Below are 9096 nucleotides of genomic sequence, written 5' to 3' on the forward strand. Positions count from 1 at the left end.
GTCGCTGGCGAGGCCGGCATTTATTGCCCATCCCTAATTGCCCTCGAGAAGGTGGTGGTGAGCTGCCTTCTTGAACCGCTGCAGTCCGTGTGGTGACGGTTCTCCCACAGTGCTGTTAGGAAGGGAGTTCCAGGATTTTGACCCAGCGACAATGAAGGAACGGCGATATATTTCCAAGTCGGGATGGTGTGTGACTTGGAGGGGAACGTGCAGGTGATGTTGTTCTCATGTGCCTGCTGCTCTTGTCCTTCTAGGTGGTAGAGGTCGCGGGTTTGGGAGGTGCTGTCGAAGAAGCCTTGGCGAGTTGCTGCAGTGCATCCTGTGGATGGTACACACTGCAGCCACTGTGTGCCGGTGGTGAAGGGAGTGAATGTTTAGGGTGGTGGACGGTGTGCCAATCAAGCGGGCTGCTTTGTCCTGAATGGTGTCGAGCTTCTTGAGTGTTGTTGGGGGTGTGTGTATGTTTGTTGGGGGTGTCTGTGTATATGTTTGTTGGGTGTGTGTGTGTATATGTTTGTTGGGTGTGGGTGTGTGTGTATGTTTGTTGGGGGGGTGTGTGTATATGTTTGTTGGGAGTGTGTGTGTGTATATGTTTGTTGGGGGTGCGTGTGTATATGTTTGTTGGGTGTGGGTGTGTGTGTATATGTTTGTTGTGTGTGGTTGTGTGTGTGTATATGTTTGTTGGGTGTGGGGGTGTGTGTGTATATGTTTGTTGGGTGTGTGTGTGTATATGTTTGTTGGGTGTGGGTGTGTGTGTATGTTTGTTGGGGGGGGGTGTGTGTATATGTTTGTTGGGAGTGTGTGTGTGTATATGTTTGTTGGGGGTGCGTGTGTATATGTTTGTTGGGTGTGGGTGTGTGTGTATATGTTTGTTGTGTGTGGTTGTGTGTGTGTATATGTTTGTTGGGTGTGGGGGTGTGTGTGTATATGTTTGTTGGGTGTGTGTGTGTGTATGTGTTTGTTGGGAGGGGTGTATATGTTTGTTGGGGGTGTGTGTATATGTTTGTTGGGTGTGGGGATGTGTGTATATGTTTGTTGGGTGTGGGGGTGTGTATATGTTTGTTGGGGGTGTGTGTATATTTTTGTTGGGAGTGTATGTGTATATGTGCTTGTTGGGTGTGAGTGTGTGTATATGTTTGTTGGGTGTGTGTGTGTATATGTTTGTTGGGAGTGTGTGTGTGTATATGTTTGTTGGGGGTGCGTGTGTATATGTTTGTTGGGTGTGGGTGTGTGTGTATATGTTTGTTGTGTGTGGTTGTGTGTGTATATGTTTGTTGGGTGTGGGGGGGTGTGTGTATATATTTGTTGTGTGTGTGTGTGTGTATATGTTTGTTGGGTGTGGGTGTGTGTGTATGTTTGTTGGGGGGGGGTGTGTGTATATGTTTGTTGGGAGTGTGTGTGTGTATATGTTTGTTGGGGGTGCGTGTGTATATGTTTGTTGGGTGTGGGTGTGTGTGTATATGTTTGTTGTGTGTGGTTGTGTGTGTGTATATGTTTGTTGGGTGTGGGGGTGTGTGTGTATATGTTTGTTGGGTGTGTGTGTGTATATGTTTGTTGGGTGTGGGGGTGTGTATATGTTTGTTGGGGGGGTGTTTTTATTTTTGTTGGGAGTGTTTGTATGTATGTGTTTGTTGGGGGGGGTGTATATGTTTGTTCGGGGTGTGTGTATATGTTTGTTGGGTGTGGGGATGTGTGTATATGTTTGTTGGGTGTGGGGGTGTGTATATGTTTGTTGAGGGGTGTGTGTATGTTTGTTGGGAATGTGTGTGTATATGTTTGTTGGGTGTGGGGGTGTGTATATGTTTGTTGTGTGTGAGTGTGTGTATATGTTTGTTGGGTGTGGGTGTGTGTGTGTATATGTTTGTTGGGTGTGTGTGTGTATATGTTTGTTGGGTGTGGGTGTGTGTGTATGTTTGTTGGGGGTGTGTGTGTATATGTTTGTTGGGAGTGTGTGTGTGTATATGTTTGTTGGGGGTGCGTGTGTATATGTTTGTTGGGTGTGGGTGTGTGTGTATATGTTTGTTGTGTGTGGTTGTGTGTGTATGTGTTTGTTGGGAGGGGTGTATATGTTTGTTGGGGGTGTGTGTATATGTTTGTTGGGTGTGGGGATGTGTGTATATGTTTGTTGGGTGTGGGGTGTGTATATGTTTGTTGGGGGTGTGTGTATATTTTTGTTGGGAGTGTATGTGTATATGTGCTTGTTGGGTGTGAGTGTGTGCATATGTTTGTTGGGTGTGTGTGTGTATATGTTTGTTGGGAGTGTGTGTGTGTATATGTTTGTTGGGGGTGCGTGTGTATATGTTTGTTGGGTGTGGGTGTGTGTGTATATGTTTGTTGTGTGTGGTTGTGTGTGTATATGTTTGTTGGGTGTGGGGGTGTGTGTGTATATATTTGTTGGGTGTGTGTGTGTATATGTTTGTTGGGTGTGGGTGTGTGTATGTTTGTTGGGGGGTGTGTGTGTATATGTTTGTTGGGAGTGTGTGTGTGTATATGTTTGTTGGGGGTGCGTGTGTATATGTTTGTTGGGTGTGGGTGTGTGTGTATATGTTTGTTGTGTGTGGTTGTGTGTGTGTATATGTTTGTTGCGTGTGGGGGTGTGTGTGTATATGTTTGTTGGGTGTGTGTGTGTATATGTTTGTTGGGTGTGGGGGGGTGTATATGTTTGTTGGGGGGGTGTTTTTATTTTTGTTGGGAGTGTTTGTATGTATGTGTTTGTTGGGGGGGGGGTGTATATGTTTGTTCGGGGTGTGTGTATATGTTTGTTGGGTGTGGGGATGTGTGTATATGTTTGTTGGGTGTGGGGGTGTGTATATGTTTGTTGGGGGTGTGTGTATATTTTTGTTGGGAGTGTGTGTGTGTATGTGCTTGTTGGGTGTGAGTGTGTGTATATGTTTGTTGGGTGTGAGTGTGTGTATATGTTTGTTGGGGTGTGTGTGTATATGTTTGTTGGGTGTGAGTGTGTGCATATGTTTGTTGGGTGTGAGTGTGTGTATATGCTTGTTGGGTGTTAGTGTGTGTATATGTTTGTTGAGGGGTGTGTGTATGTTTGTTGGGAATGTGTGTGTATATGTTTGTTATGATGTGGAGATGCCGGTGATGGACTGGGGTTGACAATTGTAAACAATTTTACAACACCAAGTTATAGTCCAGCAATTTTATTTTAAATTTAATTTAAAGGAAAGCTTGTGAATTTAAAATAAAATTGCTGGACTATAACTTGGTGTTGTAAAATTGTTTACTATATGTTTGTTGGGTGTGGGGGTGTGTATATGTTTGTTGGGAGTGTGTGTGTGTATGTTTGTTGGGAGTGTGTGTGTATATGTTCGTTGGGGTGTGTGTGTGTATGTTTGTTGGGGGTGTGTGTATATGTTTGTTGGGTGTGAGTGTGTGTATATGTTTGTTGGGAATGTGTGTGTATGTTTGTTGGGTGTGAGTGTGTGTATATGTTTCTTGGGAGTGTGTGTGTGTATATGTTTGTTGGGAGTTTGTGTGTATATGTTTGTTGGGTGTGAGTGTGTGTATATGTTTCTTGGGAGTGTGTGTGTATATATGTTTGTTGGGAGTTTGTGTGTATATGTTTGTTGGGTGTGAGTGTGTGTATATGTTTGTTTGTAGTTTGTGTGTGTATATGTTCGTTGGGGTGTGTGTGTATATGTTTGTTGGGGGTATGTGTATATGTTTGTTGGGGGTGTGTGTATATGTTTGTTGGGTGTGGGGGTGTGTATATGTTTGTTGGGAGTGAGTGTGTGTATATGTTTGTTGGGTGTGGGGGTGTGTATATGTTTGTTGGGTGTGGGGGTGTGTATATGTTTGTTGGGTGTGAGTGTGTGTATATGTTTGTTGGTGGGGTGTATATGTTTGTTGGGTGTGTGTATATGTTTGTTGGGTGTGAGTGTGTATATATGTTTGTTGGAGGGGTGTATATGTTTGTTGGGGGTGTGAGTGTGTGTATATGTTTGTTGGGTGTGAGTGTGTGTATATGTTTGTTGGGTGTGAGTGTGTGTATATGTTTGTTGGGTGTGTATATGTTTGTTGGGTGTGTGTATGTTTGTTGGGAGTGTGTGTATATGTTTGTTGGGTGTGAGTGTGTGTATATGTTTGTTGGGTGTGAGTGTGTGTATATGTTTGTTGGGTGTGTGTGTGTATATGTTTGTTGGATGTGAGTGTCTGTATATGTTTGTTGGGTGTGTGTGTATATGTTTGTTGGGTGTGTGTGTGTATATGTTTGTTGGGTGTGAGTGTGTGTATGTGTATGTTTGTTGGGGGTGTGTGTATATATGTTTGTTGGGTGTGAGTGTGTGTATATGTTTGTTGGGTGTGTGTATATGTTTGTTGGGTGTGAGTGTGTGTATATGTTTGTTGGGTGTGTGTATATGTTTGTTGGGGGGGGGTGTATATGTTTGTTGGGGGGGTGTATATGTTTGTTGGGGGTGTGAGTGTGTGTATATGTTTGTTGGGGGTGTGAGTGTGTGTATATGTTTGTTGGGTGTGAGTGTGTGTATATGTTTGTTGGGGTGTGTGTATGTTTGTTGGGGGTGTGAGTGTGTGTATATGTTTGTTGGGTGTGAGTGTGTGTATATGTTTGTTGGGGTGTGTGTATGTTTGTTGGGGGTGTGAGTGTGTGTATATGTTTGTTGGGGGTGTGAGTGTGTGTATATGTTTGTTGGGTGTGAGTGTGTGTATATGTTTGTTGGGGTGTGTGTATATGTTTGTTGGGGTGTGTGTGTGTATATGTTTGTTGGGTGTGAGTGTGTGTATATGTTTGTTGGGGTGTGTGTGTGTATATGTTTGTTGGGTGTGAGTGTGTGTATATGTTTGTTGGGTGTGAGTGTGTGTATATGTTTGTTGGGTGTGTGTATATGTTTGTTGGGGTGTGTGTGTATATGTTTGTTGGGTGTGTGTGTGTATATGTTTGTTGGGGGTGTGTGTGTATATGTTTGTTGGGTGTGAGTGTGTGTATATGTTTGTTGGGTGTGAGTGTGTGTATATGTTTGTTGGGTGTGAGTGTGTGTATATGTTTGTTGGGGTGTGTGTGTATATGTTTGTTGGGTGTGAGTGTGTGTATATGTTTGTTGGGTGTGAGTGTGTGTATATGTTTGTTAGGTGTGAGTGTGTGTATATGTTTGTTGGGTGTGAGTGTGTGTATATGTTTGTTGGGGGTGTGTGTGTATATGTTTGTTGGGGGTGTGTGTGTATATGTTTGTTGGGTGTGAGTGTGTGTATATGTTTGTTGGGTGTGTGTATATGTATGTTGGGGTGTGTGTGTATATGTTTGTTGGGTGTGTGTGTGTATATGTTTGTTTGGGGGTGTGTGTGTATATGTTTGTTGGGGGTGTGTGTGTATATGTTTGTTGGGTGTGAGTGTGTGTATATGTTTGTTGGGGTGTGTGTGTATATGTTTGTTGGGGATGTGTGTGTGTATATGTTTGTTTGGGGGTGTGTGTGTATATGTTTGTTGGGTGTGAGTGTGTGTATATGTTTGTTGGGTGTGTGTATATGTTTGTTGGGTGTGTGTGTATATGTTTGTTGGGTGTGTGTGTGTATATGTTTGTTGGGGGTGTGTGTGTATATGTTTGTTTGGGGGTGTGTGTGTATATGTTTGTTTGGGGGTGTGTGTGTATATGTTTGTTTGGGTGTGTGTGTGTATATGTTTGTTTGGGTGTGTGTGTGTATATGTTTGTTTGGGGGTGTGTGTGTATATGTTTGTTTGGGGGTGTGTGTGTATAAGTTTGTTTGGGGGTGTGTGTGTATATGTTTGTTGGGGGTGTGTGTGTATATGTTTGTTTGGGGGTGTGTGTGTATATGTTTGTTTGGGGGTGTGTGTGTATATGTTTGTTTGGGGGTGTGTGTGTATATGTTTGTTTGGGTGTGTGTGTGTATATGTTTGTTGGGGGTGTGTGTATATGTTTGTTGGGGGTGTGTGTGTATATGTTTGTTGGGGGGTGGGTGTGTATGTTTGAGGGGCGGGTGTGTGTGTATGTTTGGGGGCGGGTGTGTGTGTGTATGTTTGGGGGCGGGTGTGTGTGTGTATGTTTAGGGGGCGGGTGTGTGTGTATATGTTTGTTTGGGGGTGTGTGTGTATGTTTGTTTGGGGGTGGGTGTGTGTGCATATGTTTGTTGGGTGTGTGTATATGTTTGTTGGGTGTGTGTGTGTGCATATGTTTGTTGTGTGTGTGTATATGTTTGTTGGTGTGTGTGTGTATGTTTGTTGGGTGCGTGTGTATGTTTGTTGGTGTGTGTGTATGTTTGTTGGGTGCGTGTGTGTATATGTTTGTTGGATGGGTGTGTATATGCTTTTTTTTATTCGTTCATGGGATGTGGGTGTCGCTGGCGAGGCCGGCATTTATTGCCCATCCCTAATTGCCTTTGAGAAGGTGGTGGTGAGCCGCCTTCTTGAACCGCTGCAGTCCGTGTGGTGACGGTTCTCCCACAGTGCTGTTAGGAAGGGAGTTCCAGGATTTTGACCCAGCGACGATGAAGGAACGGCGATATATTTCCAAGTCGGGATGGTGTGTGACTTGGAGGGGAACGTGCAGGTGATGTTGTTCTCATGTGCCTGCTGCTCTTGTCCTTCTAGGTGGTAGAGGTCGCGGGTTTGGGAGGTGCTGTCGAAGAAGCCTTGGCGAGTTGCTGCAGTGCATCCTGTGGATGGTACACACTGCAGCCACTGTGTGCCGGTGGTGAAGGGAGTGAATGTTTAGGGTGGTGGACGGTGTGCCAATCAAGCGGGCTGCTTTGTCCTGAATGGTGTCGAGCTTCTTGAGTGTTGTTGGGGGTGTGTGTATGTTTGTTGGGGGTGTCTGTGTATATGTTTGTTGGGTGTGTGTGTGTATATGTTTGTTGGGTGTGGGTGTGTGTGTATGTTTGTTGGGGGGGGGTGTGTATATGTTTGTTGGGAGTGTGTGTGTGTATATGTTTGTTGGGGGTGCGTGTGTATATGTTTGTTGGGTGTGGGTGTGTGTGTATATGTTTGTTGTGTGTGGTTGTGTGTGTGTATATGTTTGTTGGGTGTGGGGGTGTGTGTGTATATGTTTGTTGGGTGTGTGTGTGTATATGTTTGTTGGGTGTGGGTGTGTGTGTATGTTTGTTGGGGGGGGGTGTGTGTATATGTTTGTTGGGAGTGTGTGTGTGTATATGTTTGTTGGGTGTGTGTGTGTGTATGTGTTTGTTGGGAGGGGTGTATATGTTTGTTGGGGGTGTGTGTATATGTTTGTTGGGTGTGGGGATGTGTGTATATGTTTGTTGGGTGTGGGGGTGTGTATATGTTTGTTGGGGGTGTGTGTATATTTTTGTTGGGAGTGTATGTGTATATGTGCTTGTTGGGTGTGAGTGTGTGTATATGTTTGTTGGGTGTGTGTGTGTATATGTTTGTTGGGAGTGTGTGTGTGTATATGTTTGTTGGGGGTGCGTGTGTATATGTTTGTTGGGTGTGGGTGTGTGTGTATATGTTTGTTGTGTGTGGTTGTGTGTGTATATGTTTGTTGGGTGTGGGGGTGTGTGTGTATATATTTGTTGGGTGTGTGTGTGTATATGTTTGTTGGGTGTGGGTGTGTGTGTATGTTTGTTGGGGGGGGGGTGTGTGTATATGTTTGTTGGGAGTGTGTGTGTGTATATGTTTGTTGGGGGTGCGTGTGTATATGTTTGTTGGGTGTGGGTGTGTGTGTATATGTTTGTTGTGTGTGGTTGTGTGTGTGTATATGTTTGTTGGGTGTGGGGGTGTGTGTGTATATGTTTGTTGGGTGTGTGTGTGTATATGTTTGTTGGGTGTGGGGGTGTGTATATGTTTGTTGGGGAGGTGTTTTTATTTTTGTTGGGAGTGTTTGTATGTATGTGTTTGTTGGGGGGGGGGGTGTATATGTTTGTTCGGGGTGTGTGTATATGTTTGTTGGGTGTGAGGATGTGTGTATATGTTTGTTGGGTGTGGGGGTGTGTATATGTTTGTTGGGGGTGTGTGTATATTTTTGTTGGGAGTGTGTGTGTGTATGTGGTTGTTGGGTGTGAGTGTGTGTATATGTTTGTTGGGTGTGAGTGTGTGTATATGTTTGTTGGGGTGTGTGTGTATATGTTTGTTGGGTGTGAGTGTGTGCATATGTTTGTTGGGTGTGAGTGTGTGTATATGCTTGTTGGGTGTTAGTGTGTGTATATGTTTGTTGAGGGGTGTGTGTATGTTTGTTGGGAATGTGTGTGTATATGTTTGTTGGGTGTGGGGGTGTGTATATGTTTGTTGGGAGTGTGTGTGTATATGTTTGTTGGGGTGTGTGTATGTTTGTTGGGGGTGTTTGTATATGTTTGTTGGGTGTGAGTGTGTTTATATGTTTGTTGGGAATGTGTGTGTATGTTTGTTGGGTGTGAGTGTGTGTATATGTTTCTTGGGAGTGTGTGTGTGTATATGTTTGTTGGGAGTTTGTGTGTATATGTTTGTTGGGTGTGAGTGTGTGTATATGTTTCTTGGGAGTGTGTGTGTATATATGTTTGTTGGGAGTTTGTGTGTATATGTTTGTTGGGTGTGAGTGTGTGTATATGTTTGTTTGTAGTTTGTGTGTGTATATGTTTGTTGGGGTGTGTGTGTATATGTTTGTTGGGAGTTTGTGTGTATATGTTTGTTGGGTGTGAGTGTGTGTATATGTTTGTTTGTAGTTTGTGTGTGTATATGTTCGTTGGGGTGTGTGTATATGTTTGTTGGGGGTATGTGTATATGTTTGTTGGGGGTGTGTGTATATGTTTGTTGGGTGTGAGTGTGTGTATATGTTTGTTGGGAGTGTGTGTATATGTTTGTTGGGTGTGGGGGTGTGTATATGTTTGTTGGGAGTGAGTGTGTGTATATGTTTGTTGGGTGTGGGGGTGTGTATATGTTTGTTGGGTGTGGGGGTGTGTATATGTTTGTTGGGTGTGAGTGTGTGTATATGTTTGTTGGTGGGGTGTATATGTTTGTTGGGTGTGTGTATATGTTTGTTGGGTGTGAGTGTGTATATATGTTTGTTGGAGGGGTGTATATGTTTGTTGGGGGTGTGAGTGTGTGTATATGTTTGTTGGGTGTGAGTGTGTGTATATGTTTGTTGGGTGTGAGTGTGTGTATATGTTTGTTGGGTGTGTATA

Source organism: Heptranchias perlo, chromosome 4 (genome assembly GCF_035084215.1).
Source record: "Heptranchias perlo isolate sHepPer1 chromosome 4, sHepPer1.hap1, whole genome shotgun sequence".
Lineage (NCBI taxonomy): Eukaryota > Metazoa > Chordata > Chondrichthyes > Hexanchiformes > Hexanchidae > Heptranchias > Heptranchias perlo.